The 26,757-nt window shown below is 47.1% G+C and overlaps 1 long non-coding RNA gene across 1 annotated transcript; it reads right to left on the bottom strand.

The window, feature by feature from the left end:
• Window positions 1-1,802: 1,802 nt before the first annotated feature.
• Window positions 1,803-2,313, bottom strand: LOC144824995 (uncharacterized). Its single transcript, XR_013609230.1, has 3 exons — window positions 2,226-2,313; window positions 1,996-2,129; window positions 1,803-1,888 (listed from the first exon to the last, which is right to left on the bottom strand). It is a non-coding gene; the product is annotated as an uncharacterized LOC144824995 (long non-coding RNA).
• Between the last annotated feature and the right edge of the window lie 24,444 nt (window positions 2,314-26,757).

Raw genomic sequence — 26,757 nt, 5'->3', positions numbered from 1 at the left:
AGCCCCGTATAATACCCCTCCCCGGGCTTGCACCTTGTGGATTTCTATAACTGGGCTAATTGGTTTCAGAGTGGACTTATAGAAGACCTTCAGGATCCCACCTGATGATTGAGCCAGTTTTAGGGATGATTTTTTAATGTGTGTCTCCCAATCCATTTTGTCTGTAATGGTAATCCCCAGGTAAATAAAGGAAGAAACTCTTTCAAGGGGTTTGCCATATAGTAGAGGATTGGGACGTGTGCTCTTAGAACTATTAAATGCCATGAATTTGGTTTTCTGCAGGTTAATTTCTAACCCTCTTTCTCTGCAGAAAACTTCAAACTTATTAAGAATCCTCTGAAGCCCCATGGGTGTTTTGGATACTAGTAACGTATCATCGCCAAACATCATTGCCGGAATCACACGGGAGGCTAACTTGGGTGCATCTAGGTCTTTTTCAGCCAGGAGAGAATCTACTAGGCCATTGATATATAAATAAAAAGAGTGGTGGCAAGGAAACATCCCTGGCGAACACCGCGCTTAATCAGGATGGGAGCAGTAAGCTCTCCATCCTTGCCTAATTTCCTCATGAAGCCGTTTGATGAGATGGGTTAAATATTCGGGAACCCCAGCTCATGGAGGACTTTCCACAGTTTTTCTCCTGGGACCAGATCGAAAGCTGACCTCAGGTCCACGAATACTAGGAAGAGACTGCCGCCCTCCAGGCACACAGTTTTCCAGTGAACTAGAAATATTCCCCTGAGTGAGAATGATTAAAAGAGGCCAACAAGGGGTCAAGGAAAAACAATACCACAATACAAATATATATGAAGAATTCTTACAATTTATTGAAACATACAAATGTTAAAAGGAGAGTGGTCCCAAAGATTGGAGTCCACGCAGCAAAATTAAAACAATATTAAAACAATAAAAAGGGGTTTCAATTTCGGCCAGCAAGATTGAATCACAAAGACAGAAAAAACAGTAAGACATAAAATTTGTGCAATACTTATTGTATATTCGGACTCTATTGTATACACCTAAGCTATATGTACTGTGATACAATATATCAGCGAAGATGTCGAGATCCTGAATTATACTGTGTGTAGCGTCGACGCGTTTCGGTGGTTTTCCAAATTATTGTCCAGCTTTATCAAGACACCTTTTGGTTTCTGTCGTGGTGTAGGGGTCTATATAATTGCCCTAAAGGAGTGAACGTACAGTAAGGTTTGGTGAGTGCATAATCATAAACATTTATCATGCATAATACAATTAAATGCTTTACATTTAACTACTGTTGCAGAGCTATACATATGGATGATAAACTGTTGTAGTAGCTTCTATATGACCAGGTTTGCTACTCTCGATGGAACATTCTGAGCTGAAACATTTTAAGCTAAGAGAACAGGGTGCATACAATTTGAAAACTTTAAAAAAAATGCTCTTGCCGTATTTTGATCCGTAGATCTACCATCCTAATACATGCATGCATACATTTGCAAAGATCTACTTGGTTCACAATTCCTTACAGAGTGGCTATTCACACTTTTTGACCATCTGCTTTATTCTCAGATTCTTCTAGGGAATGGCCTGGTATTTAATTGTTTGTAGTTTCTTTAGACAGTTGTCTATAAGGGGGGGCTGTTTTACCTAAGCTAAAGAAATCTCTACCTCGATCTAGTTTGTTAGAAAGGTGGGAAGGAAGGTTTGTCACGGTTTTTGACAGATGAAGGTATATACCAGATTGACGAGTCTGAAATACTCAGGTCTATTATCTCAATTATATATAACCAAAAAGGGGCAAATACCTTGCAGTCTGTGTGTTCACGTAGTATTTCTATATTATTTAATTTTTGAAAGCCAATTCTATTGAGTTGTTTCTTTGGCTCATATGTCCAATTTCATACTCCTGTAAATCACAAATATGTGATAAGTTTTACACTGATATAAGTAGTGATTTTTAATCTCGTTTTTGTAAAAAGTTTTGTAGGTATTGTAGACAAAGGCTGGACATACCTGTAGGTAAAATGCCTAGGCATATGATAAGTTCAGAGTTGTTATGCCAAAAAACTGTATTGCTGGTCGTCTTTACATAGTTAAAATCCAGAGGCGCCTAAGTCTTGTCCTTTGCAGGATTAGATTCCGTTTCTCTAGACAAAGTGTATAAAGATCAAATGTGGGTAAGTTGGAGACAATGTTATTAGGGAATTGCTAGTCCGAGTGGCCATCAAATTGCATGCGCTTACCTAATGTTCCGCTAAGAACTGCTCGCTTCTCTGGGTATATTCAATGTTAAAATTATGGAACCAGAGGCATTAACATCATGTCCTCGTGTTATAGGGTTCTAAGAATCAGAGAGGGAGAGAAAAAGGGTCTGACGGTTAAAAAGTACCCTGTTTGGTTCAATCCCCGTTATAATCTATCATCCTATCCTAATGCTGGCGCTTACCTGTTGTTTTGCGATGGACTGCCTGCTTCTCTGGTTCTGCGGGAAATGCCCGGTGACAGAGAGCGCCGTCTTTTAATACTCCATCTCGCGTTTGATTCGTCCAAAAATTACCCAATCGGGTTGATCCTAGTCTAAGCCTCTAGATTAGCATACTAGGGCTTGAGTTGATGTGTCCCTATTGGTGAGTTTCTTTATGGTGTTATCCCATTGGCTTAGGACAAACTGTCAAGGAACTGGGTCATGTGACAGAGGGGTGGGTCATGTCTCGGAAAGAGAATGTGTATGTGGAGGTCCTAAAGGCCACCTGTTTCCTTCTCTGGTTGTTTTGTTCTTGCAGATGTTTCTGCATTCGCCGCGGATATGTTGACAGACTATGTGAGACTTACTTTATCTGTGTATGTTTGTGAAGTTATGGCCATACCGTTATATGTTTCTAGTTTGGAACCTATATAAGGGAGCTGGGGTCTAGAGATGGCGTAAGCCCGTACGTAATCTAGCTATGGAAATTCTACAGGGCGAGTGTCATAGTCTTAATCAGCTATCTTATAAAACTTTTAGATGGAATGAAATGAGTTTAGAATTTGATAATTCGTAAGAGGAAAGTAGCTTAGGTGATAGTATGGTGACTTGTGTTCTTATGGTATATTTCATGTTTACTTGGGGATGGACGCTGATACGTAGCATATTGGTATTTGATGGATGCTGAGAGCAGGTGACCAGGAATAAGATTCATGTAGGTGCTATTTTAGAGAGGGAATATCTCTAGATATATATATATATAAGGTGATTAACATGTAGAGTTATAGGGGCAGGGTGGCAATTATGGGCTTATTAACTCAGGCGATCTAGATACATTTTGTCCAATCCTCCCTGGTGTTTAAACCTTTGAGGATGGTATTCAAGAAACAGAAATACCACTGTTCCCTGGTTTTTCTCAATTTATCAGTGTCTCCGCCTCGTCTGGTAGTTCTTATCTTCTCTAGAACGAACCAGCGTAGATCATCACAAGTGTGATTCTCCTGTTTGAAGTGTTCTGTTAAGGGCGCACTGCTTTTGTTTGTGCGAATGGCAGATTTATGCTCTAGGACTCTGAGTCTAAGTTCCCTACTGGTTTCCCCCACGTAACCAAGGTTGCAGGGGCAGATCAGTAGGTACACCAAATTTTGGCTCCTGCAGTTGTTGAATGTCCTAGGGGTTAGGGTTTTGCCATTAAATTCCAGACTGCTGCCTGTAATGCAGTGCTGGCATATCGAACAGGTCCCACATTTGTGGTTGCCTGAGGCTATTGGCCCTGTCAAAGTTCGTTGGGTTTCAATTGGTGGTTTGTATGTGTGAACAAGGCTATTGCGTAGGGTTTTATTTCTGCGGTAAGAAAACAGAGGTTTGTTAAGTTGGGTTTCATGGTTGAAGTTAATGATGCGCCAGTTCCTGTTGACAATGTTCTTAATTTGATTACTCAGGTGTGAGAACTGGGTTACAAAGACTATCTTGTCTGGATCATTTTTCTTGTGTATTTTATTTTGATCGAGGAGACTGTCTCGGTCGTAAAATCTTGCCCGTTTGAGAGAGTTTTTTATTAATTTATGGGGATAGCCTCTTTCCTTGAGTTTTTTTGTTGTGTTCTCGGAGTGTCTATAGAAATCTTCGAGGTTCGAGCAGTTGCGTCTCAATCTAAGTTCTCGGGACCAGAATGGCCCCATAGTTCAGCCCCGTATAATACCCCTCCCCGGGCTTGCACCTTGTGGATTTCTATAACTGGGCTAATTGGTTTCAGAGTAGACTTATAGAAGACCTTCAGGATCCCACCTGATGATTGAGCCAGTTTTAGGGATGATTTTTTAATGTGTGTCTCCCAATCCATTTTGTCTGTAATGGTAATCCCCAGGTAAATAAAGGAAGAAACTCTTTCAAGGGGTTTGCCATATAGTAGAGGATTGGGACGTGTGCTCTTAGAACTATTAAATGCCATGAATTTGGTTTTCTGCAGGTTAATTTCTAACCCTCTTTCTCTGCAGAAAACTTCAAACTTATTAAGAATCCTCTGAAGCCCCATGGGTGTTTTGGATACTAGTAACGTATCATCGCCAAACATCATTGCCGGAATCACACGGGAGGCTAACTTGGGTGCATCTAGGTCTTTTTCAGCCAAGAGAGAATCTACTAGGCCATTGATATATAAATAAAAAGAGTGGTGGCAAGGACACATCCCTGGCGAACACCGCGCTTAATCAGGATGGGAGCAGTAAGCTCCCCATCCTTGCCTAATTTCCTCATGAAGCCGTTTGATGAGAAGGGTTAAATATTCGGGAACCCCAGCTCATGGAGGACTTTCCACAGTTTTTCTCCTGGGACCAGATCGAAAGCTGACCTCAGGTCCACGAATACTAGGAAGAGACTGCCGCCCTCCAGGCACACAGTTTTCCAGAACAGCAGCTGTAATCTGAGTACTTGATCCAAGGTGGATAGTTTTTCCCTGAATCCGGCCTGTAAGGGGGACAGGATCTTCTGTTCTTCCATCCAATTTTGTAGACTGAGCAGCAGGATGCGCGCAAAGATTTTTTGGGAAATATCAATCAGGCTGATTGGCCTGTAATTGGTTGACAAGAGTGGTGAGCCTTTTTTAAAGATTAGAATTATTTCTGCACCCAGCCAACTGGGGGGAATCCTCATACCCTGCAAAATAGCATTGAATAGAACCCAGAAGTACGGGCCCAGACAGCTGGCTCGCTGCGGAAAAGGTCCCCAGGGATCTTATCCAGGCCTAGAGCTTTGCCTGGGGCTATTTTCGCTAGGGCTCCCTTTATTTCATTTAGGCTTATATTAATACTGAAGCTACTGTCATACGGATAATCAATGGGGTCAGGGTGAAGGGGAGATTCACCCCCCGAATTACATCCTGCTGGTGGCGCACCAGGCAGCATGGCTTCCTTGGAGTAGAGGGATTCAAAGTGTTCCCGCCAAACCTCTTCATCCAAGTTCGGGTCTATCGATGTCCTGGGTCCAGAACTATCAGAATTGCCAATACCTCAGAAGGACCTCATATCCCGGTCCCCAAGACCAATTTTCAATGCATCCCACCTCTTCATTTCCCACTCCTTTTTTTGCTCCATAAAGAGCCACCTTGTATGCCTTCCTTGCTGTTATAATTTTCAGGCGATCCCTGTCCTTGATTGAAGCTACTAGCGTTCTTTTAGCCGTGCGACACCAGTCATTAAACCATGAGTGGGGCTTCCTGCCTAGGTGTTTTCTTTTTTTCTTTTTTGGGTAGAAGAAGGTCAGTGCAACTTCTCCTAATTGGTGTGTTTTTTTTCCACCTTTTCCATGTCAGGACCATCCCCATTCACGGCTATTGAATTTGCTGCCGCCAAAAGAACAGGGAATAACTCTTCATACAGGGTGCTTATTTTGTCTTGGGAGTGGCTGAAATGAGGCCATCTCACTCTTCTCCTACAACTGGAGAGAGCTAGTTTTGGATCGCTAGGTTCAACCACGGGGGAGCTTTCCCAAGATTAAATGGTTTGAGTTCCAGTACAAGTGTGTGGTGGTTGCTATCCAACCGTGGAGCAATTTTAAAATCAATCAGCCTGTCCCAGGATTTTGAGTCAATTATAATGTAAACTAGTAGAGAACCATGGTCTTTTTTATGGAAAGTATAACTATTGGAAGTATCGGACAGTGTTCTACCATTGCAGGCTCTTAACGAGTGCTTAAGAACAAGACAATTCATCTGGATCGCCAGGGGGGACCATTTTTTAACTGGAGGGCATCTTGTCTCCGGAATTGCCCAAAATTTGTCCTCATCAGTGAGGCTATCCGGTAGAATTCCCTCCAGAGGCTCAAAATGACAATTAAAGTCCCCTCCTAGTATCACCATGTGTTTAACAGCAATGGTGCCTAAAAATACAGTTAGTGCTTCCAGTGTGGCTGATTCTCTACCCAATACCATGGGTCTAGAATATATATTAATAAGGGCTACAGAAGTCTTAGATGGAAATTGGAGTGTTACACACAGAATGTCATTAAAACCTGTGTCGATCTGGTTAGCCTTACAGCCTAAATGGACTACTACCCAAGTGCTTAAACGACCAGACGGTCTCCCTTTGCCACTAGTTGATGCAAGTATGTTAAAAATAGCAAAGCCCTGCCTAGGAACCTCCGCTCTTGCCCATGTTTCTTGAAACATGCAGATCTCGAAGTGGCTGGTAAATGAGTCCCACTCCGGGTCATCTATCTTGTTCATCAGTCGAGCAATGTTCCATACTAGGACCCTTATTTTGTGGCAGGTAGGGGAATTCTGTTTCTGGGGGGCCAAAATGGGAAGGTGGAGAGGAGTTTTTAGTAATCCACTAGCAACCCCAGAGTTAGAGCCTCCTTGTGGGTAGTCCCTGGGATTGTCGATCGGCGGCGAGTCACCACATGGGTGGGTACAGCCAGGGGAGCTGCTCATGCTCCCGCCGAAGGAACCCCCCCATCAGGAGACCAGTCACCTTGACGACAACCTGTAGCTGACTTTCTGTTTGTGGGATAGAGGTTTGTGCCTTAGTTTTGGAGAAATTATATTTTAGTCAATCTACTCCATCAAGGCAGCTAAACCTATTGCCAGTAGGAATGTTAAAACTCGATTGCTTTTGCCAGTGTTGAAATGGGCGAGGAAACGCACCTTTAGAATGAACAGGTCTCCATTGCATCTCTTGGTGCCGTACAACATGAGGGGGCCAAGTGGGGGGATAAAAATAACCTAAGGGGAGTAGTAAGATTCCACCCTTTTCCCCCCATCCTCTCTAACTAAAACCCTTCGTGTCACCTGTGGATTTCTAAAATTGAATACTATGCAGTCGCCATGTATGTCCTTGTGCCGTCTTACAATCCAGCCCACCCTACGTTTTGATAAAATCTCGTCCACTTGCTCATAACTGAAAGCGGTATGATTTACAAGCCAAAGGACACATTTGTTTTTTTAACTCTTGGTGTGATTCAAAATGGCCCCTTTTGAGTTCAGGAGTGCCTGCAAGGATAAGGACATATGGGATTGATGCAGGGGGTAAGTTTATAACTGGGGGGGGGCAAGGTAAGTGGTATACTCCATGTTTTCTGGCACATCGCCGCCACCTGCTTGTTATTTGATTTTAATCCACCTGTTTTTTTCTCATTGTTGGCATGGGTGTTACTAGATTAGCGATGCCCCTAGTTGAGCTTACCCCACTACCTCCATTTGCCTCCAATACCAAACTATCCCCATTGGGCTTTGGGGGCAGGGCTTGCTCTATAGTGACTATATGCTGGGTAGCCCGTAAATTGCTAGTGGAGGGCTGAGAGTTAATCCCGGGTTCCAGGCCAGGTGCACTATCAATAGCCCCCCTTGTTCTGACCCAATCGTCAAAGATGGTAGCCAACCCCTCAATTCTGTCTTGAAGGGGTCTTAGTTCATCCTTAACAATTTCCCTCAGTTGAATCTGAAGGTCGACCACCAACTTTGTAACCCACGATGGCTGATCACCTGTGGGTTCTACACTTACATCAAGGGTTCTTCCCCCAGTGGTTCCATTGTCAGGGGTTCTAAGTATTGTTTTTTTCCTTCTTGTTATAGCTTTCGCCTTGGGATTAGATTTACATTTTCTTCCCTGCTGTTTTGGCGTAGTAGCCCTGGGTTGTTCTGGGCTAGTTGGTTCAATGAGCTGGGGCTGATCACTAGAAAGCTCGATCACTGAAACCTCTGAGTGTTGGAGGGGGCTGGGATCAGGGGATGCAATGTCTAGGTTTGGAGTCAGGGACAAGCGTCTCTCAGTCCTCTCTATTTCCGTTGCTACTACTCCCAAAGCTTTTTCCAGCATTCTGTCTATGGAGGTAGGTTTGCTGGACATTAGTTTGAGTGGTGCTAGCATCTGGTTCTTTACTACGCATGCCCGTTTCCCCATTATACAAAATTAGCCTCTCCTTGACAATATTAATTGGGATAAAACAGGGGAAGAATTTAAAAGCAATAACCTACTATTAAAAACAATAGGCTATACAAATAGCATGAATATCAGTAGAGCAAAACAAGTCATGCAAACAATATCCGAATTAAAACTATCCTGTGCACATTCAGTTCCTTCAAGTACTCTGTGCAAGATCAGTGAAAAAAAAAACTTAGAACTTCCGTCTAGGAAAAGGAGATAATGAAACCAGCTGATTATTAGACTGGACGCATAGACAACAGTACCTTCATTTCAGGGCCCAAGAAATAGATATTAGATTTCTGGCCCAGCCCAGCCTCTTCCAGGCTCTGATGGGCGCGGACGGGCCTGCCCTTGGCCAGGGCTTTGCCCGGGCAGCTCCTGGGCACGCCCGCGCGCGTCCCGAATTTGAGGGCCTCTGGCGTCCTCCAAGACCGTCACTGTCTCTGCGCCACGCAGAGCCCTCTGGGATATGGAGTACTTAAGCCTCGCTGTTGGCTTGTCAGCTCCGCTCGCCTTGGCGGTAATGGAACGATGGTCACAGGGATAGCAGGCTACCACTGGTCCCCCGACGGTAAGTACTGATGACCGTTCCCCTCACGGCTGGATTCAGCTGAGCAGCGTCCCTATTTCTAAAATAGTTATAATACATCTGCACACACAATTGCATAGCATTTATTATCACTATTCCAAACATACCAAACTTGACCATGCTGCGCCTCTCATATCAGGAGTTACCACTGAAACACTTATCAGGGAATCCACAATGCATTCCTATGGGAGAGCAGCCCCACAGTAGTGAGAAACCAAAATATCTGTTTGTCACTACCAGGACATGTCACACACTTAAGATACATGTCCTATATTTTACCTACAATGCACCCTGCCCATAGGGCTAGCTAGGGCCTACCTTAGGGGTGACTGACATGGAGTAAAAGGGGGGATCACAGACATGGTACACACTTAAAGTGCCACATCACAGCGCAGTAACCCTGTGCGCACAGGGTCTGCAATGGCAGAGGCCTTAGATAAATTTGAAAGGCTATTTTGGTGGGTGGTGCAATCAGCGCTGCACGCCCACCAGTAGCATTTAATTTACCAGTCCTGGGTATATGGGATTCCATTTTACAAGGGACTGACAGGTAAATTAAATAGGCCAAACAGGTGTAGACCAGTCTTACCATAGTTAACACAGAGAGCACACGCACTTTACACTGGACAGCAGTGCTAAAGTGCCCAGAGTCCTAAAACCGCCAACACCATGTCAGAAAAAAGGCTAAGAGAAAGGCAAAATGTTTAGGGATGACCCTGCAAAAAGGGCCAAATACAACAATACCTGAAGTAGGTATAATGTGACCCAGGGCCCTACAACGTGACGAATCCCCCTAAATGCGTCATGTTGTAAATGAGCCGCAAATTTTAAACCACCGCTGCATCACAAAAGTGACGCAATGGCAGAGCAAAAGTGACGCAAGGGGCTTGTAAATCGGCCCAGTGGTTTTTTCTCCTCTCTGGAATGGTGGTGTCTTCTGGTTCCATTGTAGTTCGTTCCAGTGTAAGAACTGCGATGACGAATGATACAGCACTTGGTAAGTTCCATTGGCTTCACAAGCTTGGAGCTCTTTCACCACAAGATTGCAGTCTGCCACCATTGAAGCCCATTTCATTTGGTGACAGTTCCATTTATATATTAAATTTTTTCTTGAACACACGATTCTTGACGGTGTCCGCAGGCATCAGGGTAAGCTCTGTACCCTTGATGTTTTTCACATTGCTGCTCAATGCGATGGGGGGGCAATGATTATCTTCACCTTTCGTTGTTCACATTCGGGGACAAGTACGACAAAGCTTCTCCCCTCACACTGATCTCAGACAGTGTTACATTTTTACAGGGTTGCATATTAACCCCTCACATGCCATTTTTAGCAGGAGTTTGTTATTCATGCCTCATTTTTCATATATTAATTCCTGCCCATTCATTACAGAGCCACTTTTATGAACCTTGCCTAGATGTCACCAGCAATCATGAAATCCTTGAAAAGTACACTTGTTTGTGAAGGTTCTTGCAATGAGTAGGTGAATCAACAGAAAGGCCTCATACTTAGTCAGCATTTTATCCATATATAATTGATAATTGTCTCTTTTAAGTGCATCCGACCTCTGTGGCGGATCCCTTCCACATTTTACTTACATACATCCACTTTAGGAGTACCGTACTTTAGGTAGCCTACAGTATCCACCAACCCCACTATTAAATAAATTCAATGTCATGTAATCCAAGTGATTTGTGGTTTCTCCTTCCCAGGTGCTTCCCAACTCTTTTTCTTCGTCCTGATGATGACCCACCTATGAATACATGCATGGGGTTGAAACGTTGACAAAATAATAGTGTACTGATTTTAATGTGATTTGGAGCCCGTCCCTCTGTCCCAGAGTGTGTATCAAACACCATTGTATCCATATCAGTCGCTATTCATGTATGTATACTTTGTAGCACTTTGACACCTTTCCACTCACCAATTTCACTTACTCTCTGCTGCTGTGTCATTGGGAGAACTACTTTATCTTCAAAAGCCTTTAATTGAAAAGGTTTATTATTTGTTCTTTTGACTATAATTAACTGAATAAAATTGTTCCTTCTTTCATAAAGAACCTTCACTGAATGGTGATATCATTACTGAGAAAGTTGAGGTTTACACTACTCCCTTAAGGGATCATTGTTTCCTTGCATTACTGTATTACCTTTGTCTCAGGGTTACTGGATTGCCCCTTGCTCTTTCAAACACCTAGTCCTACTTGCCCCATTATTTTCTGCCCTGAGCTTCAGTGAACGGCTGGGCAGGAATGTTCCTACTTTCCTCAAAAAGGCAGTGTAGTGTTCCCCACACAGATGGTGAATTTACTCCACCCTCCTGGAGGGTGGCTGTGGTACTACAAAAACTATGACACTACAATAGGTTTCAGTGATACCAGCTTGTAGAAAATGGGACTCTAGTTGGCAGAGGTATGCCCCCGGTCCAAATAGGGACCACGGGCCAGATGTAGGTCGGTCGGTAGCGGCCGAAAATCAGTATTTTCGGCCGTTACCGACCGGTAAGTAAGAATAGGTATGTAGGGGCATATTTTTACAGAATCGGTAAATTTACCGATTCGGTAAATTTACCGATTCTGTAAAATACCGAATCGGTATTTTTTACCGATTCGGTATATCCAAATGTAGGTGGCACTCCTGAGAGTGCCACAGGCCCTACAGATTCGGTATTTTACCACACAATCCAATTGTGTGGTAAAATACCGAATCCAGGTGTGCATGCACATGTGTGCATGCACACCCTAGCCATGTGACAGACAGACATGCCCTTAGGGCATGTCTGTGTGCCACATGGCTCACATGCCCGTCTTTGGGGTGCTAGAGGGTGTCAAAGTGACACCCCCTGCACCCTTGCAAAAATCGGTATTTACCGATTCTGTAATTACAGAATCGGTATTGCCCATTGATTCCTATAGGCTTCAAGGCCCTTAGGAATCAATGGGCAATACCGATTCGGTATTTACAGAATCGGTAAATACCGAATCTTAAAGATTCGGTATTTACAGATTCTGTAATACCTACATCTCCCCCTTCATATTTACCGACTCTTAAATACCGAATCGGTAAAATTCGGTATTTAAGAGTCTGTAAATATGAATTACCTACATCTGGCCCTAGAATCCTAGGTAAGCCAGATACAGACTAAAAGATAACCTGTGCTCACATTCTGGTAGCTTGGCTGATAGCAGTTAGGTTTATCTAAAGACGCAATGTACAAGGTATTTGTGCAACAGACACACTCACAGTAACCCAATGAAAACACCACAAAAAGACTCCACACAAGTTTGTAAAAATAGAGAATATTTACCTAAGTTAAGCAAGATCAAAACAACAAAAATCCAATACGGAGTCCGGAGTTATGAATTTTTAAAGAGTAAACCAAAAATAGTGCTTAGAAGTCAACAGCGATAAAAGGTTACTTGAGGTCGCACTAGACCGGGGTGAATCTATAGTACAGGCCAACCGCTATGGAAGGCAGGCTGGCTACAGGACTCAAACAGATTCTGCTGACAAAGACTTGGAAGGAGCAAAGCGAGTCCGATGCGTATATTCCGCTTCACGCAGTAGGGATCATACATCAAAATCGAGCCTTGCAGTCAGGACTTCAGATTGGCACAGGGTTGTTGCCCAGCAGGAATGTCTTTGGATCGGCACTGCATCAGTGTCAACAAGTACTTTGTCGGTTTCCATGGGCGCAATGAGTATGATGCGTCGGTTTTGAATAAACAGCTGCAGAGCCCACGTCTGAGGCCCTGGACTGGAGGGGCACCTCAGACAAAGACAGGACTCACAGGTGGCAGAGACCAGCAGCACCAGTAGAGTTGCAAGAAGTATTTTATGAACCTGAGACTTCAGTAAACAGAAGGCAAGCCAGCAAGCCCTTGGAGTCACACTGGGTTCAAGTGAGATGGGTTCAGTCCTTGTCCCTAGCAAGGCATAGTTCAGCATGCAGTAGGGACAGTTCAGCACAGCAGTGAAGCAGTTCTTTGAAACATTGAGTCAAGCAGAGTGGCAATTCCTGTAGCACAGCAGACCTTATTCCTGGCAGAGTTCTTCACAGGTTCAGTAGTGTACTGTTTTATTCTCTCCCATGTCTGATTCAGACTCAGGTGTAATGAGGTAAAATGTCATCACTCACAATGTCTGACCCTCCAAACACTGAATGACTGTCATGTGAGCTCACTGAAAGTGTGAAAGACATCAACTAAGAAAAGGCTGAAAGAGGGTGACCCATTGTCACATTCAGCATGTGAAGTGCTGTAAACAGCATTAAATTGTGAATTATAGTCCAATAAAGAAAAGGCTGAATGTGGCTGACCAAAACCTCTCCTCTTTACCTATTATGTTTGTAAATTCTTATTGCAAAGGCTCTGGCAGAGAGCTAAAGCTGTCTCTAGATTGGACCTCAAAAGTTCCTGGCATCCTATCATTCTGTATTCCTCCCTCTGCACTTCCCCATCCCCCGTTAGGGCTTTGATGACCAATGTTTATGAGAGAGCAGACACTACTGGTCACAGCTTTGGTAAAGATGTTGCAAAGGCATAGCATACACTGACCTTGGAGAGACAGTGAAATGATGATTGTCACTGGCATAACATCAACCTCAAATTCTCTGCCTCCCAGTCCAAATGAGGTTTGTGAGCGATAGAAAATGATGAGTGGGTAATGGAATGAAAGAAGGTTCACAACACATTTGCGCCAAATGTTAAATTGTCCATATCAATCAATCAAGGATTTGTGAAGCACCGTACTCATCCGTGAGGGTAGCAAGGCGCTTGGGGGTTGAGGAGGCGTGCAGCTCTGAATCAGCCGAAAAGACAGGTCTTGAGGTTCTTCCTGAAGGTGTGCAGATTTGGGATGTTGATGCAGCGATGTAGAAGAAGGTCTCTGCCACCTGCTCTGGCTCTGTGGATGTGCGGGGTTTGGACGTGGGTGAGGTCGGCGGAGCGGAGGTCTCTCTTGGGTTCATTGAAGGAGACTCTTTCGTTGAGGTATTGGGGTCTGGTGTTGTAGAGGGATTTGTAGGCATGAGTGAGTAGCTTGAAGGTTACTCTTTTCTCGACGGGGAGCCAGTGGGGGTCTCTAAGGTGCTGGGAGATGTGTTGATGTTTTGGGATGCCGAGGACGAGTCTGGCTGCGGTGTTCTGGATGGTCTGGAGTTTGTGGAGCAGGGATTTGTTGATTCTGGTGTAGAGGGCATTTCTGTAGTCCAGTCTACTTGTTATGAGTGTGTGGGTGACGGTCATTCTGGATTTGGGGGATCCACTTGAAGGTCTTGTGAAGAATGCGGAGGGTGTTGAAGCACATGGAGGAGACGGCATTGAACTGTCAGGTCTTTGTTCAAGTTCAAGTTCAAGTTCAAGCATTTGTTTAGCGCACTACTCACCCAGAGGGTCTCAAGGCGCTTGGGGAGGGGATCGTTATTTGTCGAATAGCCATGTTTTAAGTTCTTTTCTGAAGGCGATGTGGTTTTGAGTGAGGCGGAGGTGAGAGGGGAGTGAGTTCTAGGTCTTGGCAGCAAGGAATGAGAATGATCTGCCACCTAGGGTGGATCTTCGGATGCGCGGGACTGCGGCGAGGGCTTGATTGGACGATCTTAGTGTGCGGGTGGGTTTGTAGAATGACAGTCGAGTGTTGAGGCATTCGGGTCCTAGATTGTAGAGGGCTTTGTGTGCGTGGGTGAGAAGGCGGAAAGTAATTCTTTTGTTGACGGGAAGCCAGTGGAGGTCTTTTAAGTGTCCGGAGATGTGATCTTGGTGAGGGACGTCTAATATGAGTCTCGCTGATGCGTTTTGGATGCGTTGGAGTTTTTTCTGTAATTTTGTTGTGATTCCGGCATAGAGGGTGTTTCCATAATCCAGTCGACTCATGACCAGTGCGTGGGTGACAGTCTTTCTTGTCTCGAGGGGGATCCAGCGGAAAATCTTTTTGAGAATGCGAAGTACGTTGAAGCAGGAGGATGAGACTGCGTTGACTTGTCTGGACATCGAGAGAGAGGAGTCTAGGATGAAGCCAAGGTTACGTGCATGGTCTGTGGGTGTGGGTGCTGTGCCCAGAGCGGAAGGCCACCAAGAGTCGTCCCAGGCAGTGGGGGAAGATCCCAGGATGAGCACCTCCGTTTTGTCTGAGTTGAGCTTTAGGCGGCTATGATTCATCCATTCGGCTACATCTTTCATGCCTTCAAGAAGATTGGTTTTGGCGGTGTTGGGGTCTTTGGTGAGGGAAAGGATAAGCTGGGTGTCGTCGGCGTAAGAGATGATGTTGAGGTTGTGTTGACGCGCGATGGAAGCGAGTGGACTCATGTAAACGTTGAAAAGGGTGGGACTGAGTGAAGATCCTTGTGGTACGCCACAGATGACTTCGGTGGCTTCAGAGTTGAAAGGGGGAAGTCGGACTCTTTGTGTTCTCCCAGCGAGGAATGAGGTGATCCAGTTCAAGGCTTTTCCTTGTATTCCAATGTTGCTGAGGCGTTGTATAAGGGTACTGTGGCAGACTGTGTCGAAAGCGGCGGAGAGGTCGAGTAGAATGAGGGCCACTGTTTCACCGTTGTCCAGTAGAGTTCGGATGTCGTCAGTAGCTGCAATTAGGGCAGTTTCGGTGCTGTGTTTGGCTCGAAATCCGGATTGGGATAGGTCTAGGGAGTGTTGGATTCAAGGAAGGCGGCGAGCTGGCTGTTGACGGCTTTCTCGATGACTTTGGCCGGGAATGGGAGGAGGGAGATGGGCCGGTAGTTTTTAAGTTCAGAGGGGTCTGCTGTGGGTTTCTTCAGGAGGGCGCTGAGTTTGGCGTGTTTCCAGCTTTCTGGAAAGGTGGCAGAGTTGAATGAGCAGTTGATGACATCACGGAGATGGGGTGCGATGATGGAGTCTGCTTTGTTGAAGATGTGGTGGGGGCAGGGGTCAGTTGGCGAGCCAGAGTGGATTGAGTTCATTAGGCGGATGGTTTCTTCAGTGGTGATTGGGTTCCAGGCCATAGGATGTTAGTTGGCGGGGTTGGATCTGAGGGGGGTGGGGAGGGATGAACGCTGGGAGTGTTCTTAAAGCTGTTGTGGATGTCGGCAATTTTGTTGTAGAAGAAGGAGGATAACGCGTTGCAGAGGTCTTGGGAAGGAGTAATGTCATTGGATGCTGCGGTGGGGTTGGTGAATTCTTTAACGATGTTGAAGAGTTCCTTGCTGTTGTGAGAGTTGTTGTCGAGACGATCCTTGAATGCTGATTTCTTGGCGGATCGGATCAGTTGGTGGTGTATTCGGGTGGCTGCCTTAAGGGTGGCCATGTTGTCTCTGGTCGGGATTTTTCTCCATGTTTTCTCCAGGGTGCGGCATAGCTTCTTGGATTTTTTAAGGTCATCGTTGAACCAGGGAGCCTTTTTGTTGGTTGATTTGATCTGGTGTTTTTTCAAGGGTGCTAATTCGTCAACACTATGGGTGATCCATTGCTTGAGATTGGTGGCTGCTTGGTTTGGGTCCAATGAGAGGGTGGGAGGGTTTTGATTGAGTGATGTGAGGAGTTGGTCGGAGGTAATTTTATTCCAGTTTCTCCGAGGAATGGGTTGTGGGCGGTTGTGGTTTAGGGTGGTTTTGTAGCTGAAGTTAACACAGCTGTGGTCCGTCCAGTGGAGGGCTGTGGTGTGATTGAAGGAGATGTGCTTGCTGGAGGTGAAGATAGGGTCGAGCGTGTGTCCGGCTGCGTGGGTGGGGGCGTCAACGAGTTGTTTGAGTCCGAGATTGGCCAAGTTGTCCAAAAGGGAGGTGGTGTTGCTGTCGTGTTTGTTTTCAAAGGGGTTAGTTAAAGTCGCCTAAAAGAATGTAGTTATCGGAGGCGAGGGCATGTGGGCTGACGAAGTCCGTGATGTCATCGCTGAATTGAGTGCGGGTGCCTGGGGGACTCTAGATGAGGGTGCCTCTAAGTGTGGTCCTAGGGTCTGTGTGGATTTGAAAGTGGAGATGTTCTGCGGATGTAAGATTATCATCTGTGCTGGTCGTGACTTTGATGGTGTTCTTGTGGACGATGGCGATGCCTCCTCCTGTTTGGTTGGTGCGGTCTTTACGGATAATCTTGTAGCCGTCAGGTATGGCTATGGCGATGTCGGGTGCTGATGATGTGTTCATCCATGTTTCTGTAAGGAAGGCGATGTCAAGTGAAGCAGTGTCGAGTAGGTCCCAGAGTTCCGTAGCGTGTCTGTGGACCGAGGGGGTGTTGATCAGGATGCCCTTCAGGGGGTTAGCGTCGGGGCGGCGTGTGGCGGAGGAGGGTTTGGTGAGGGTCCTGGAGCAATTGAACTTGCAGGAGAGGCAGGTGAATGAACCATGGGTACGTCCTGGGGTGGCTAAGCAGCATTGTGGTGTGCGTCCGGGGTTGAGGGCGAGGAGAGACGCGGCATCATATGTGATTGTAATGGACTGGGTACGGCGGGGGCCAGGGGGTCTAGCGCTGGGCGCGGTCCAGGCGCGGATGGGCGTAGACGGGCTTACCTTTGGTGCACCTTCGGCGTGCGTCCGCTTCGCGTGACTGCTGCGCGACAGTTGCTTTGCCATATTTAGATAGTGGAGGGGGGGCGGGGCGAGGGAGGGTCAGCTGGGAGGCGGTAGCGGGGTGGAGCTGCGGGCTGGGACGTCACAACAACAACAAGATGGCTCGCAGAAATGAAACCTAACAGGACGAGGTTGGGGTGGGCAGAGGCGCAGGCACAGTCAGGCAGACAACAAGAATAAATCAGAGCGCCCAGCAAGTTATGTAAACAGCGCAGCGCTAAGGTCTGGCCAAGCTAATGTTCAAGTCACGCAAGCGAATTTCAAAGCACAATAATAATTTAAAAGCACAAGTGATGCAGAGCACAGGCTACGATACCAAGCAGGAAGCCCTGGGGATACCAAGCAGGAAGCCCTGGGAGTGTGGGGGAGCGACCGCTGCAGATGGAGGCAGGGCGGTCACAGCGCCGAGCCTGGAGATGGGAGCCTATACTCTATCGTGGGAGGGAGGGTCAGCTGGGAGGCGGTAGCGGGGTGGAGCTGCGGGCTGGGACGTCACAACAACAACAAGATGGCTCGCAGAAACGAAACCTAACAGGACGAGGTTGGGGTGGGCAGAGGCGCAGGCACAGTCAGGCAGACAACAAGAATAAATCAGAGCGCCCAGCAAGTTATGTAAACAGCGCAGCGCTAAGGTCTGGCCAAGCTAATGTTCAAGTCACGCAAGCAAATTTCAAAGCACAATAATAATATAAAAGCACAAGTGATGCAGAGCACAGGCTACGATACCAAGCAAGAAGCCCTGGGGATACCAAGCAGGAAGCCCTGGGAGCGTGGGGGAGCGACCGCTGCAGATGGAGGCAGGACGGAGGAGTCGAGTATGATGCCAAGGTTCTGGGTGTGGTACGTGGGAGTTGGGGGTTGCTCAAGGTGGTTGGCCACTAGGGTTTGTCCTATGCTGAGGGGATGGGTCCGTGGATGAGGACTTCTGTCTTCTCTGAGTTGAGCTTCAGACAGTTGCTGCTCATCCAGGATGCTTTTCTTTCATTCCTTCCTGATAACTGAGTCTGGTGGTGTGGGGATCCTTCGTGAGGGAGAGGATGAGCTGGGTGTCGTCAGTGTAGGAAACTATGCTGAGTCCATGCTGTCTGACAATGGTGGCGAGGGAGTTTATGTAGATGTTGAAGAGTGTGGGGCTGAGCGATGATCCTTGGGATATTCCACAGTTGATCTCTGTGGGTTTGGAGAGGAAAGGCAGGTGTCTGATTCTTTGGGTTCAGCCGTTGAGGAAAGAGCGGATCCAGTCTAGGGCGGTTCCCTCGACGTCGTCGAGTCTGGCGGTGAGAGTGCAGTCGGAGATGGTGTTGAAGGCTGCAGAGAGGTCTATTAGGATGAGGGCCACGGTGTGGCCCTGGTCAAGGAGATTTCAGATGTCATCTGTGGCGGTGAGGAGGGTGGCCTTGGTGATGTGGTTACTACGTACTCCAGATTGGGATGGATCAAGGATGCAGTTGTCTTCAATGAAGTTCGTTAGCTGGCTGTTCACGGTGTTCTCAGTGACTTTAGCTGTGAAGGGAAGGAGAGAGATGGGACTGTAGTTTCTGAGGTCCGTCAGGTCTGCAGAGGTCATCTTGAGGAGGGGCTTGACTTCTGCACATTTCCAGTCGTTGGGGTATAAGCCGGATTCAAAGATGGCGTTCATGGTGTGTCGTAGCTTGGGTGCTATGGCGGCGGTGGCTCTGTGGAAAATGTGCAGCGGGCAGGGGTCTGTGGAAGCTCCTGAGTGAATGCTCTTCAGGATCGTGGTGGTGTCTTCAGTACTGACCGGGGTTCAGGCAGAGATGGTAGGCTGGCGTTGCTGGAGGTAGGTGTAATTTTGGTGCCTGTTCATTAAATTTGTCATAGAGGGACTTGATTTTGAGATGGAAGCAGGAGCCAAGTTTTTTGCAGAGAGGTACTGGGAGGGAGTGACTTCTAAGGCTTCGCTGGGGGGTTTGGTGAATTCCTGAATGATGCTGAAGAGTTCCTTCGAATTGTTGACGTTGGTGAAGATTTTGTTCTGGATGAAGGTCCTTTTAGTGGATCTGATGCGTTGGTGGTATTCTGTCTTGGCGTTCTTTTAGGTGGTCTGATTTTCCAAGATTTTGCTATTTTCTATAATTTCTTGAGACATCTGCAGGTGCGTCTAGATTCTCGAAGGACAGTGTTGAAACAGGTGGCTTTCATGGGGAGCTGTCTGTCAGAGTTGCAGAGAGGGGAGAGCTTGTCTGACCAGTTGGTGATCCATTTGTGTAGTTTGTTGACTGCAGAGTTACGTTGGTTGTGGTGGGAGGGGGATCGTGGATGAGGGTGGAGTTGAGGTGCTCCTCTGTGACCTTGCTCCAGTTCCTTCGTGGAGGGCGTGGTGTAGGTTTGTGGGCAGTGGTTTATCAAAATAGAAGTGTACGCAGTGGTGGTCCATCCAGGGGGGTTCCTTGGTGAGGCTGAAGTGAATGTTGTGCCCTCCTGCAAAGATGGTGTCGAAGGTGTGTTCTGCTTTGTGGCTAGAGGTAGTGACCAGCTGTTTTAGTCTGAAGTTGGTGAGGTTGTCCAGGAGGGTGCTGGAGTTGGGGTCGCTGAGTTTGTCTAGGGGAACGTTGAGGTCTCCAGGCAGTATGTAGTCAATGGAGGCAATGGCGTGGGGTACAATGAGGTTGGTAATGGATGTGGTAAACATGGTTTGTGGTCCGGGAAGTCTCTGGGCAAGGGTGCCATGCAAGGTTGTTCTGGGGCTGGTCTGATTCTGGAAATGGAAGTGTTCTGTGGGGGACAAGGAGTATTTTGTTCTGGAGGTGGTGAGAAGGAGTGAGTTCTTGTGCACAATGGCGAGTCCTCCTGGGTGGTTGGGGCGGTCCATCCTCCAAATCTTGTATCTGTCAGGGATGGCAGTAAAGATGTCTGGGGCGGAGGTGGAGTTGGTCCAGGTTTCTGTGAAGAAGGCAACGTCTGGCGATAGGATGTTGAGGAGGTCCCAGATCTCTAATGCATGTCTGTGCAGGGAGCGTACATTCAGGAGGATGCACCTCAAGGGATCCGGTGCACTGGTGTCCGGTGGGAGGTCGGTGGCCGTGGGGGTGCGGAGGTTAGTGAAGGTTTATTGGCAGAGTTGGCAGGAGAACTGGCCATGGGTGGTGTTCGGCGTTGACAGCTGGCAGTTATTGTTCCTTCTAGGGTTGCGTGCTTGGAGGGCAGCTGAGTCGTAGCATTGGGTGATCAGAGAACCAGCGTCCCTGGTGCTGGTCAGGTCATGGACGGGTGCAGATGGGCTTGCCTTAGGCGCAGCGGCTGCTATTAATTAGGGAGCAGCGAAGGTAAACACAGCTGGGAGGCGGGAGCGGGAACCAGCAGGGGGGAGGGGCCATGGGGGAAGCAGCGTTGGGAAAAAATGGCACGACATAAGGGCAAAAAAAGCTACATGAAGGTACAGAAATAGAAAGAATATAGGGAGGAAAAGAATAAAAGGAAAAGAAAAATGAATAAGAAAAAACCCAGAAGAAAAACACATAACAGGCACAGTTAACAGAAAACCAGACATACAAACAAAGGCAGAAGACAGAGAAAGGCTGGCCGAACGGACCAGTTGAAGAGCAAGGCTCCCCCACTGGACCACCAGGGATGAGGTGCTGGCAGGAGCCTGTGGGTGGAGGAGGGCCTCGAACACCTACCTGGACAGAGAGGTCATGGGGGAGCGGCAGAGGTGCAACAAAGGAGCTGCGTGAGCGGAATGCAGAGTTCCCTGACCAGGAGGTCAGAGGTCTTGCTCAACTGCTCGCACAGTGGCCACCATTAAATAGAGAACAGGGGAGGGAAACGCAGCAAGGAGGTGGGATCGGGAACTGGCAGGGGGGCAGGTGCCATGGGGGAAGCAGCAGTGGGAAAAAACGGCATGGAGGACACAAGGGCAAAAAAGGACACAACAAGGTACAGAAATAGAAAGAATATAGGGAGGAAAAGAATAAAAGGAGAATAAAAACGAATAAGAAAAACAACAGATAACAGACACAGTTAACACAAAACCAGACATACAAACAAAGGCAGAAGACAGAGAAAGACTGGTCGAGTGGACAAGCAGAAGAGCAAGGCTCTCCCATTGGACCACCAGGGATGAGGTGCAGGCAGGAGCCTGAGGGTGGAGGAGGGGCTCGAACACCTACCTGGACAGAGAGGTGCTAGGGGCAGTAGCACAATGACAGAGCTGCGCAAGGGGAGTGCAGAATTTCCTGACCAGGAGGTCCGAGGTCTTGCTCAACTGCTCATGCAGCAGCTGCTATTAAATAGGAAACAGGGAGGGAAACGCAGCTGAGCAGCGAGAGCGAGAACCAGCAAGTCGGGGAGGGCTTGCGGGGGCAGCAGCAGCGGGTAAAAACGGCACGAAGGACACAAGGGCAAAAAAGGTCACAACCAGGCACATAAATTGAAAGAATATAGGGAGGAAAACAATAAAAGGAAAACAAAAACAAATAAGAAAAACAACAGATAATGGGTACAGTTGACACAAAACCAGGCAGAAAAACAAAGGCAGAAGACTGGCTGAGCGGACCAGAAGAAGAGCAAGGCTGTCCCACTGGACCACCAGGGATGAGGCGCAGGCAGGAGCCTACGGGTGGAGGAGGGCCTCGAGCACCTACCTGGACAGAGAGGTCGGAGGTCTTGCACCTTCTTTCCATGTCATTTAATGCAAATGTAAATAACCACAACATAAAAGTACATGACGATTATACGAAGTGTTTCAGTAAGGCTTGCATCTGCTATTTAGAGGAATTTATTAAATGGGTCATTAGAGCCTTTTGCTATAAACAAGATTCAATGAGGAAATCAAAAAATTGATAGACAGATTTATTTATTTAATTAAAGCCACTGGTTATTACTCTGGGCTGCAGTTCAGTCCAATACTTGTTTGCTCACCATAGACTTGGTCTGGCAATTTGGGTAAAAATGTTTTTATTGGATTAAGAACAAGGCCGTTTAGCAAATGCCTGGTGCCTGTCTGAGTTGTTATGGTGGGCAAACTAACTGGCTTGACTTGTGGGCCAGAATATTTATCAGTGGCTGAAATTAATTCTAGTGATCCAACCATCACTTTTTTGTGCTGTCATTAGATTGGACCATTTCCTGATGTGCCATAGGTGTGCAGACTGTGTATGGAAAAAGCCTTGCTTCATCTGTATTATTTATGAAACAATGGTAGATGTCAGAAAGTGTTTCTAGTTTCATCTCAGACATGTCACTGTGATTATTGCTTACTAGAGTGACCTGGTGCCATTTGTGTTGCAACGTTAATTTCTATGCTCATCAAGACATGAACAATTTCTCCGCATAACATTTAATGGGACCTTTTTTGGAAATATTCTCCATGAAGCCGTGGAAAATTAAATTCCTGTGCACATAACCTTCACTGGTGATGGGAAGGAAGCTTTCCCCACCCACACTGAATCCTAAAAACTGCCAGGCAATAATGTGTCATCTTCCAGCGCTTATTAAAAGGGATGCAGTGGATTCAGTGCTGTTAGAACACCAGGGGCCCTATAATGTAAAGTGTGCACTTTCCCTGTTTGTGCCCGGCACACATTAAAACAGGCTTGCCGGGCGCAAACACGGAAAGTGCGCCCTATTGCATGCAATGGGCTGCCCTAGGGGCAGCGCATTCAGGTGAAAAACGGAGCGGCTGCTTTAAAGCCACTCCGTGTTTGCACAGTGCAGGCGGCAACCAGCCTGCACTTTAAAGGGGATTGCAAGTCCCCTTCCAGGCCGCCTGCTGGGGGATGTCTGGGGGTTCCATAGGACACTTCTTCCCCCTCCAGAAGGCTGCTCTCAGCGGTCACACTGACAGTGTGCCATCTTTTAGGGGTCTCCTGAGAGCTTTTTTGCCTCAGCGCCTGCATCTGTAATACGGCACAGAGGCAAATCGATTCTTTTATTTGCATGGGGCATGCCACCATGCAAATGAGGGAATGCCCCCTGAAGATAGCATTGGCGCTTTATGTGCGTCAGCGCTATCAGTATTACAGAAGGGGCCCCTTCAGTAATACCAAAGTGCACCGGGGGTGTGCGAAGTGGGTGCAAATGCCTGTTGCGCCCCCGGGGCACCTTCTGTAATAGGGTCCCACAAATTCAGTTGGTGAAGATATGGTAATAACACACACAGTACTCCCTTACATTAACAGTACCCCATGATCCAATCACAGACTGTAGAGTCCTCAATGGCTGGCCGCTCAGTACTCTGGGGCTAGGAGTTCATGAACACTTGTCATTTTGAAATACTTACAAGTGTGGTATGAAGCATTTTAGAAAGGTATGCTGGCATCACATCCCAGTTGTTATATCACAGGTAAATCCATATACATATATATAATGTAATTGGACACTTGTAGAGTGCAACTGTCACTCCGAAAAAAGTCATGGCGCTACATGCAGGCAGGGAAAAGATTAAACTATTGATCTTGCACACATTGAGCGGCGTTTCCAGCATCTCCCTGTGTACAATAGCAAAACTGGCTCCAGTAGGAGGCAGGGAGCTGGCTGGGTTTGCGAGGCCTTGAGGCTCCCCCTGTGGTCCCATAGCACACTGGGTGTCCTAAATAGACTCCCGGGCGCCCAGGGAGACATGGCCAGGCCCCAGGGGGTAGGATACCCAGGGCTGAAATAGGCCCCTTCCCCATAAAGTTATGTCTGGGCCCTGTGAGATGGGGAGGGGGCCTGGATCCCCCTTCCCCTTTCAAATGTGGCCGTCCCTGGGAATGGGGTCCCTGGGGCCAGAATCAGCCTCGGAAGTGGGGCCATGTAGGCCCCCTCCCCATTGAAATTATGACGGTGCCCCTCACCCATTATAGAGGGAGAAAATAAACAAAATGAATTGAGAAAAGAGGCAGGAAGAAGAGCAGAAAAGGCAAACAGAGGGCAGAAAAATGAAGGGCAAAGGCAAAATAGAGAAAAGAAAAACGAGTATGAAAGGCAAAATAGAGCAGAAGAGGGCCAAACAGAAGGCTGAAATACTACCAGAAAAGGCAGAACAGGTGGCAGAAAAAGAAGCAGAAAAGGCAAAACAGAGCAGACGAGGGTGAAAAAGAGACCACTCAGACACTCACACATCCACTCACAGATGCACTCAGAGACTCACACACCCATTCACAGACCCAATGAGACACTCATACACTCACTTACAAACCCACTAAGAAACTTATGTACCCAATGACAGACCCACTCAAACACTCACTGCCAGACCCACTTAGAGAATCACACACCTTACTCACAGACCTACTCAGAGACTCACGCACCCACTCACGGACCAATCCAGAGGCTGCACCACTTCAAACACTTGCCTGACTGCGCATTCAGTCTGACTAACTTTTACTTACATGAGTGCTCGCTTCCACCCTAGCCATGCTATCTGCTGCCAAAGGAGTTGCCAACGGGCTGTCTGAGCTGCCTACCTGAGCTGTTCGAGCCCTTGTGAATGCCGCAGCTGCTATCGTGGCCATCAACCCAGCTGAGTTGCATGAGCCCCGCCTCTGCCTTGTCTCCCACTTCTGCGCTGTTCAGAGCATGAGCTCTTCAAGTCAGTTCAGCCCACGCCCAGGCCCCCAGATAGCCCGAAATGGTCACAGAAGCCTAGGATGCTCTAAGCAGCAGCAAGAGGTTAGAATGACATGCTGCAGGCACACAGTGGGTGACCAACAGAGGTCTGAGCTGGGGCTTGTGTTGTGCATTCTCAGAGTGATTAGAGAATGGCCAGTGTGTTGCCCAGCAAGCTCACTCTCCATCAGTGGCATCCACCAGGCACCCAAGACAACTTTTCAGTCCCAAGTTACAAGCACAAAGTCCCCAGCTGGATCGCTGGATTACATTAGCAGGGGCGAGTGAAGATCCCCATCGCCCCACCGACCCCTGCCGCTTTGCTGCTTGTTATTGTGCAGTGACTGCAGTGGTTGAGGACAGACAGGCTAGGGCATAAACTTAACCATTGCAGTGTGGAGGCAGCCAACATTAGGCTGGTGCGACATGCACGCAGGGGAGCGGCCAGCCTCAACCATTTCCCTTTGCAGAGTTATAACTTATAAACCCACAATCCACAAATAAATACATTTATGGACTTGGCCACTTGGCAAGTTACTGAAACCTATGAAAGATAGCGTACGTGTGCCCCTCCCCTAGTGTCCATCGGAAAACTCTTGCCAGGGGAGGTGAGGCAGTGCTACAGTGGCAGGTAATTACTCCTGAGCCATGAGCTCAAGGAAAGAGCCACCAAGAGCCCAAAGGTGCAGGAAGAACAAGAAGGGGGTGCAACATCCCTCTGTGGGCCTGAGAAGCCCTCGCCATCAGTCCTGGGGTTTAATTAACAATACTCTTTATCAACTACCCCATCACTAACACCTGTACTGGACCTTGGATCTATAAAAATCTAAAAATACAGAACAAGTCATTACTCCCCATTGTTTGTTGACTGCCCCTCAGGAAAATAGTGGAACAGTTGGCACAGCAGGACCTCATGTGGCAACTCTCTGGGACTTTTTTTTAAAAACCCACCAGTGCCGACAGGGCAGCTGATAGTACAATTGCACACAAAAAAGGGGAGAGGGTCAATAGTACATCTCCCACCCCGAACCCCCTAGATAATAGTTATACACACGTAGAGGGGTGGGGAGAAGTGAACACAAACAACCCCAACGAGTCCCACAAAACAAAAAATTAATTGTTTTGAAAAAACTGCCCTCACTCACACACCGAAGTGTGTGACATACTTCATCATCGGGTCTGCTTACAATACGTCCAGGTGTAGCCACACTCTGGACGGAGCATAGGGGGGGGTTTAAACGAAAAAGACCACAGAACGACAGTATGCGACCAAACAACATATATGTAACAAAAACACAAAAAACACAAATAGTGATCAGTGAATGTAACCAAGTGACTTGAGTGGGTGCGCAACACGTGCAGTTAAAGAGAATAGTGTTTAAAACTGGTTTTGGGATAACAAACAACAAATTTATTAATAGGTTCCACAACCAGGATTAAAAAGAAAGAAAGGATGGAAGCTGTTTCCAAGAGATAAGTTAAAGTTCTCAAAACAGCCCTCCTAATACCGCCTTTGCCAACATGTTTCGACCGACTTACTGTGCCAAGAAGGTCACCCCGGTCTTCTTCAAGGCATGTGTCGCCACCCGCCCCGCTGTCGGTCACACTGTAATTCGGTTGAAGTACCGATATGCTGATTACATATGATTCCAATTGAACCGATATGTTTGGAGGGGCTCCCAACAATCCAGGAAACATATACGAGTTTATTGCGTGTGTA

The sequence above is a fragment of the Lissotriton helveticus genome, chromosome 3_1 (assembly GCF_964261635.1).
Source record: "Lissotriton helveticus chromosome 3_1, aLisHel1.1, whole genome shotgun sequence".
Taxonomy (NCBI): Eukaryota; Metazoa; Chordata; class Amphibia; order Caudata; family Salamandridae; genus Lissotriton; species Lissotriton helveticus.
This window is presented reverse-complemented; position numbering and strand designations above follow the sequence as displayed.